Below are 7,548 nucleotides of genomic sequence, written 5' to 3'. Positions count from 1 at the left end.
AAGCCAAGTGTTTGGGAGATGGAAATTACTGTTTACCCATTACACGGACAATCCATCGGCCCGATTTCCACTGCTCTAAATAGGGGTAGGCTAGTAACTTCAATTAGACGTGACACGACCGCCTCTGAGCCCATTCCGACATGGTGGGCGCCAAACATGGGCGGCAAAGCACATTTGATTCAAGCTCGTCCGAAAGACCTCTGTTTCTCCCTCCATTTCCCCATCCATACACGGTGGGCAGCAAAACAAACTCGACCCGGCCGAAATTGATGTAGGCAAATATTTTCAATAGGGGCAGGTTTGTAACTTCACTCAGACGTGACACAACCGCCCTACCTGTCAGGCCCATTCATACACCGTGGGCGCCAACCACCCTCTCCTCGCCCGAAATCGCTCTAGGCAAATATTGGCGAGATGCGAGATTACCGTCCTATCCCCAACCGACGAGACGTCCAAATTTTAAATGGGGGCTAAGTTCGTAACTTTCCCATATTTCAGACAGGCGTGTCCCAAAAACATGGTTCCCCGTACCTCTCCCTCCATTTTCCCATTCATACACCGTCCGCGCTAGAACACCATCCCCACACCAGCCTCCGTCCGCCACCCCATCCATCGCCGTCGTTCTCCACCCCATCCATCGCCGTCGTCCTCCACCACATCCATCGCCACCATCCTCCACCATGCCAGAGCGCCTACCAAGACCGCATCATCCACTGCTAGAGATTCTCATCCACGGCGACGGACCAATAGCCTTGCATCGCGTCCTCTTGCTTCTTCGGCGCCGTCGTCCTCTTTGCCGGGGCCGCTCACACGACCTTCTCTTCCACCGCAATGGGACTTATCCCCCGATGCACCCATCTACCGTCGCAGATCTGCTTCAACGCCACCGACAGCCATCGCACCCTCGATGCCTACACGGCGCCGCAAGAGAGGTGGTACTTCATATCTCCTCAACTTTTTGATCTCAACCAGAAAATAGATCTTAACTTGGTTACTCTACTTTCTTTTCAGCTCTTAGAATTTAGTTCTTAGTTCGAAGCAAACAATGGATGCTAAATATCATTTCTCCGATTTGCAGCTTCAAATCTGCCATGGCACAGTCATAATACGGTTTAATTGATCATGCTTAGGGTTTAATTGATCATGTTGGTTCCGTGGTGGTTTCTTTAATAGAAATCGGAGGGGAAACCCTCTTTTGCTAAAAAAATATGATTAGAGCTTCCCCCTTTTATGATCACTATACGATCAGAATGCGTGCTTCGTGTCATAATAGCACTGCTCCACCCATCAAGCTAAACAAGCTTAGTTGTTCAAATACGAATATGATATTATTAAAACAGATTCATTTAATTGGTCAGCTAAATGTTCCTAAATTAGTTTCGAAAATGCATGTTCGCCACTCGGGGTGTGTATCTGTACAGGGTGCCCATGGTGGGCTGGCCCACCCTGGGATTTTGGGTCGTCCCAGGCCCCGATTCCCCTCTGTTTTGCTACGCGCTTCCGATCTCTACTCGCCCCCAGCCGCCTGCCTCGCCGGCGACTTGCCGTCCCCGAACGGCATGACTCTAGGAGGAGACGCCGGACTAACAGGAGGTCAGGAGCCGCTCGCCCAACAGCGTCACCACTGCCTGGATGCGCCGCCGTGCCTACCTTCCCAGTCCGTTCAGGGCTCAGGCGTGCAGCACCCACCAAGCCAACCCGATTTATCCTGAGATACATCCTCAACACTCAACAACCACTCCTCATCACCCATTTTCTAATTGATTCATTACTCATTAGGCAGGACTATCATTAGGGTTTGTTCTGTGATCAGTGCTACCTACACTTAATGGTTTAGATGTATTTTGGTAATCTTTAGTACCTGTAAAGTTCACAGGGTTTTCAAAATTCCGGCCCTCGGAGCAGACACTGGTCATTTTGGATTGTTGGTCGTAGTGACATTGACCCAGATTACTACTGCAAGCCAAGTTTGTTGACAATTTTACTTGTCTTTCTTACTCATTCGATATAATATCCAATTATTCACGACAATTAGTTGCAAACAATAAGTGCTAGACAAACTTCTTGATTCAGATTTTGGACGGTCTCTTACTGCAGTTACAATTCTGCATACTTGTCCTAGTAAGCTCACAAGTAAATGATTGATTCACTACATCTATGCTTGCCTTGTCATATTTGTTGTCAATATTCTTTTAGGGTGGACCACCCTGTTCTAAATACTGGAACCGTAGACATGAGTGAATAGTATTTCTCTATGTGATCTCTTCCATCATGTGTGGGCAACGAACACTACATTGTATAGAAAGAAAGTGTCATTTCCAGCTTTTACATAGGTTTCAATCTTTTACATGGAATACAATCTGCCTACTTGCTTTGTGTCGCACTACCAACACTCCACCCTTGAAGCTAAACATTATGCCACTCATAATTCCTTAGTTTATTTGTTCAAATACGAATTTCATATGATTCTAATGTTCCTACTTCAGTTTTGAAATGTGTGTCTGCCTGTTATAGAGACATAAGGGGTTTGTATTTCTGTGTGTGGTCTGGTCAGCACGGTTGGGGGGTGAACTTTGCATATGCAGGGGTTTATAGGGAGACACTCTTCGAGTTGAATCCACACGTTCCATAGAAAATCTGACTACCTTTTGTGTTTTCATGAATCTCAGATTCTGAACAGCATCATAATGATTATGAGCTTGCACGCATGAAAAGAATAAAGCAGAACAATGCCATGGCTGTCAAACTTGGCATTAAGGGACTGAAATCAAGTCTGGATGCAATGCAATGCAAACGCTCTCCACATACAGATTCATGCTCAGAATATGATCCTAACTGTGATTCTGAGCTAGAGGGAAACCTAAGTCAATGTAGCTCCCTAGTGGAGGAGATAGAGGAAGATGCCCTATTTTATTCACCCATCAAGGTGCTTGCTTTAACTTTCCAAGGTTACATTGGTCGCACATATCTTGCAACTGATGTTTTGCATTGCTTCTACTTTGTTGAACTGCCATTAGCTTAATTTACACATCGTGTATGTGAATACACCCTGCCTATCCATTTTCAGTACGTATTCCATCTGTCGTCATACCATATTTATCCATTCAAATGTTGTTCTTGTGTATCAGATGTTCAAAAGGAACAGGGTGATTGCTGATCGTGGAGGAGCACAAGTGAAGTATTTGGAAAAGGTAGTGGCACCTAATAAATCAAATAGCCCATTAGGTGTAGTTGCAATATCACCTGACCCACAAAACACCCCAACTCTAGCAGACTCTAGCCCTACTACACTGGTCATTTCCGATGCCCCAACTCAGCAGACCCCAACAACAGCAAACAGTATGATTATGCTAGTTGACATAGCACCAGCTCTATGACGCAAAACCCCCATTCCAGCAAAGAGTACACCAAATCTAGTTTCCAAATCCCTTTTCGAACCAGAGAGAGCCCCAATTGCTGCAAATAGGACCCCTGTTCCATTTCTTCCCAGTTTAGAAGACGAAGCTTATATTGTTGTCAGGAACTTTGTGCGCATCTTTCCTTCATGGAAAGATTATACCGTAGACACAGAACAATTTCCAGTCTTCCTCCGCAACTTACGCGTAAGTAATATATTAATGTTATTCATGGTCATTACTGCATATGTTTCTACTGACAGAAGACACAAGATTTCATTTTTTTTAAATAGGCGAGGAGCAAACTAGATAGTGAAGACGAGCAAGGGTTGGTTGCGCTTTTCAAGTACTCGTTGATGAAGTATCGTTCCTACCTGAGGCAAGCGCACTTCGATGGCAAGCCTCTAAACGAAATTTTTGTGAAGTCTCCGGTGCTACATTTATCTGACGGTGACTGGAATAATCTTGTTACACATTGGTCTTGGCTACAGCGTAAGGTACTGTCTATGATATCACATCACAATTTGAACTAGATTTCTGGATTTGCCTTAATGTCCCACTTGTACGAAAACTGTTAGCAAAAGAACATTCGTTCTCAAGGGACCACAGAATCTCGCAACTATACTGCACACTGCATTGCTCTTGTGAGTACCTCTTGCCATGTATGACCATACTTACTTTCATACCTGTTTGATTATGTAGCATCACTGCACATGTTAGCCTCGTAATCGTCCATTTGGTGGACATTATAAGATCTGTATGGAATCTTACATAAATTTAGAATCAACCCAATGCTTTTGAAGAGGTTTAGCTCTGTAGTCCTCTTGTAAGGACTGAACGTCGTCTATCACTATACTTACATTAACAGCTACTCCCTCCATCCCATAATATAAGAACGTTTTGTACAGTACACCAGTGTTCAAAACACTCTTGTATTATGGGAAGAGGGATTGGTTCATTGTGTAGCATTCTACATCTTATCTCCCTCGCCCACCATTTACTGAAAAAGATCAGATCTATATTTAATCTTACCAACAAGTAGAATACACAGACAATGCCAGTGCAGAAGTGTAGCCCATTTCTCTTGTTAGTGCATTTTGTCGTGTAACACTTGTACTTCCAGGGATTGGTAGTTGATTATGTAGCATCAATCTTCATCTTATCTTCATTATCCTCTATCCTTCTAGTATTATCATATCTATAATTACTCTCTACAAAATGTAGAGTACAGGCAATTCTTATGAAGAAGATAATGTGCTGAAATTCTTGAGTTATCCTTCCCTTGACATGGAGAAGGGCATTATAAAGCCGGTGTTAACTGTTAATGTAAGTCAGTCCTTCTAAAGCCTTTATCCTGCTGTTTAATTTCCTCATACTCCCTATCGTTTACTGCTGTTTAGTTTGTTGTTTGTATCAAAATGCATGTTCGCAAGAACCATAAGTTCTGAGTTTTACTTGTGAAACCAAATTCCTTATTCATACCATGCACATTACTCAATACTCCCTATATGTATGCTTGTTTTTGTGGACCTATAATCCAGTGTGTGGTGAAGCAGCCCACGTTTGCACCTTGTCATCTCCTGTTTTATCTTACTATGTGGCTGATAATATGAACAACATGCATGCACATTAACCAAAATAGATACAATGATTTTCTTTGCCCTTCATCTATGCTTGTTATGTTGACATGGTAATCCAGTAGTGTGGTGAAGCTCCCCGCATTATGAACAATGCCAAATTATGCTATTGATATTTTGAACTTACTCTTTATTTTCTAATTTGAAATTGGATGGAATTGACAGCACAGTTATCATCTTTGTTTATACACGTGCAAAACATGTCATCTCTCTGCTTTATTTCAGGGTGATATGCCTGATGGCATGCACAAGTCTACTGAAGGCTGTGAGACAAACCCAACATATATTGCAGCAAAGAAGGCAAAACATCTTGAAGATAGCGAGACAACCCCAAAGTCTTGTCTTGATGCAGTATTCAAGTTACTTGAGACTAGCAGTCAGACAAGCTCACATAATTCATTGTCTGAATCAGTTCGACTTCTTCAGCCCCAAGTTATAGCAGAAAGGCATTCTGCAACTCAACTTCAACTTGAAGTCCTATCTCTAAGAAAGATTGCGGAGAACACCAATGTGAACCTCATCGCTAAACAGCTACACCTGGAAGCTATGACCGGCATGCTAGGCCGGTCTCACGGCCTTGCTCAGCAGCTTGCGCAGCAGTTCCCCTGCAAGGCTAACCTTTCTTGAACTGTCTTGGAAGTGGTCTCGGTTCAGTATTATTTTGTTACGCTACAATGGTGCCCAGTTTTTGTAATCTGCTTCTTCGTTGCGCTTTATGATCACTGGTGGCGAACTTCGATGCCCAGTGGATGTAATATACCTTAAATCCTTTATTGTATAGTGTAGGTTTATTCTTAGTTACTATGCCGTAATTTCTTTATTGTATAGAGTAGGTTTGTTCTTAATTCCTACTCCCTTCGTCCCACAATGTAAGATGTTTTCTGACACTAGTGTAGTGTCAAAAACGTCTTACATTGTGGGACAGAGGGAGTACTAGTTATTGCCATCATTTGCTATCTGAAAAAAATCAGATGTAGTCGACCAGGCCAAAACATTCGACTCTAACGGGCCTAGTTTTTAGCGGGCTACAATTGGGCCGGCCCGTGTCTTTCTTGGGCCCGAATGATTGGGGCCTTCACACTTTGCGCCAGGCCCACAACTTACACCGGCCTATATTTTAGTTGGGCCTTTTGTGGACCCAGCGCTTAGTTTGGCCCAGGTAGCGTTGGGCCATTAACAAGCTGAATATTATACTGGCCTATTACGGCCAGATGAAACCATGGACCTTTAGCAGGCCGAAATGCATGCTGAGCCTCAATTTTCACTAGTCGTGGACGGGCCTTCAGCAGGCTGAAATGTAGAGCGGGCCTTTTTGGGCCCAATTAGCTCACGGGCCATTACCAGATCGAAACATATCTCGGGCCTTAGTTGGCCCACTGATATCATGGGCCTTTAAGAGGACGAAAGCTTAGTACATGCATCAACGGGCCGAATTATGCGACAGGCCTTTAACAAGCCCAAAGTCACGTTGGGCTTAACTGTTGCCGCCTTTATCACGGGCCGTTAGTGGGACCGATGTCCCATCGGACCATATATGGCCCATGGGCAGCACGGGCCATTCCGAGGCCGAAAGTCACACCAGGCTAAAATGGGCCCATGTCTACATCGGGCCTCTAATAGGCCGAAAGTCACTGGGATGTAATTGGGCCCAAATATTCGGCGAACAATTAACGGGCCAGATCTGGCTTCGGGCTGTAAATGGGCCCAAATATTCGGTGAACAATTAACGGGCCAGATCTGGCTTCGGGCCATAAATGGGCCTTTATTAAGTAGGTCGTTATTGGGCTGGCCCACTAGTACCTGAGTAAGTACTACAGGCCTTTGACTGGGCCGGGCATTTTAACCTATATGGGCCTCTATTGGGCCCAGCCACGTGTCGACGTATCATAGGCATGTCTCCTCCAATGGACAAGCGACATCTGGCCCACTAACGAGCTGACAGGTGTTCCCTCTGGCCAATCAGAATTTTACACGTGGAAATTTCCCATTGGTCCGTGTTGTTAAATGGTTATCGGATCCAAAACCCGACCCGATAGCTTAACGATGTTCCGTTACGGTGGATGCCACGTGTCGGTCACCCTTGATGAAAGCACTTCTGTGACGCGCGATTGATCGTCATCGAAGTGGATACTTCCGTGATGATAATTTTGGTAATGTCATGGAACACTTCTACGATAGCACAGGTATGACTATCTTGATTCTGTCATAAAATCATCATGGATGTACATGCATGACAAAAAATGCGACCTACTCTGACAAACACGTATCATCACGGAAGTGTATTTTTTTTTGTAGTGTCGGTGTCTTGAAGGTTAATTTGCAATTGTCGTTTCCCTCTCTCTCGTGCGAAACTTGCATTTTCCTGGGGGTACGGTACTGCCGCGGCCGGCCACGGTACTACCGCTGGAGTTGCCTGCTCTGTGCGTGCACAGTTGCATCCCTGGCGCATGGTACTGCCGCTTCCATCGCGGCAGTAATTTTTTATTGCCGCTGGAAGAGCGGTACTACCGCCCATC

This window comes from Triticum aestivum, chromosome 5B, assembly GCF_018294505.1.
Source record: "Triticum aestivum cultivar Chinese Spring chromosome 5B, IWGSC CS RefSeq v2.1, whole genome shotgun sequence".
In the NCBI taxonomy this organism is placed as follows: Eukaryota; Viridiplantae; Streptophyta; class Magnoliopsida; order Poales; family Poaceae; genus Triticum; species Triticum aestivum.
The sequence above is the reverse complement of the archived record's forward strand: the minus strand, read 5'-3'. Positions refer to the sequence as shown.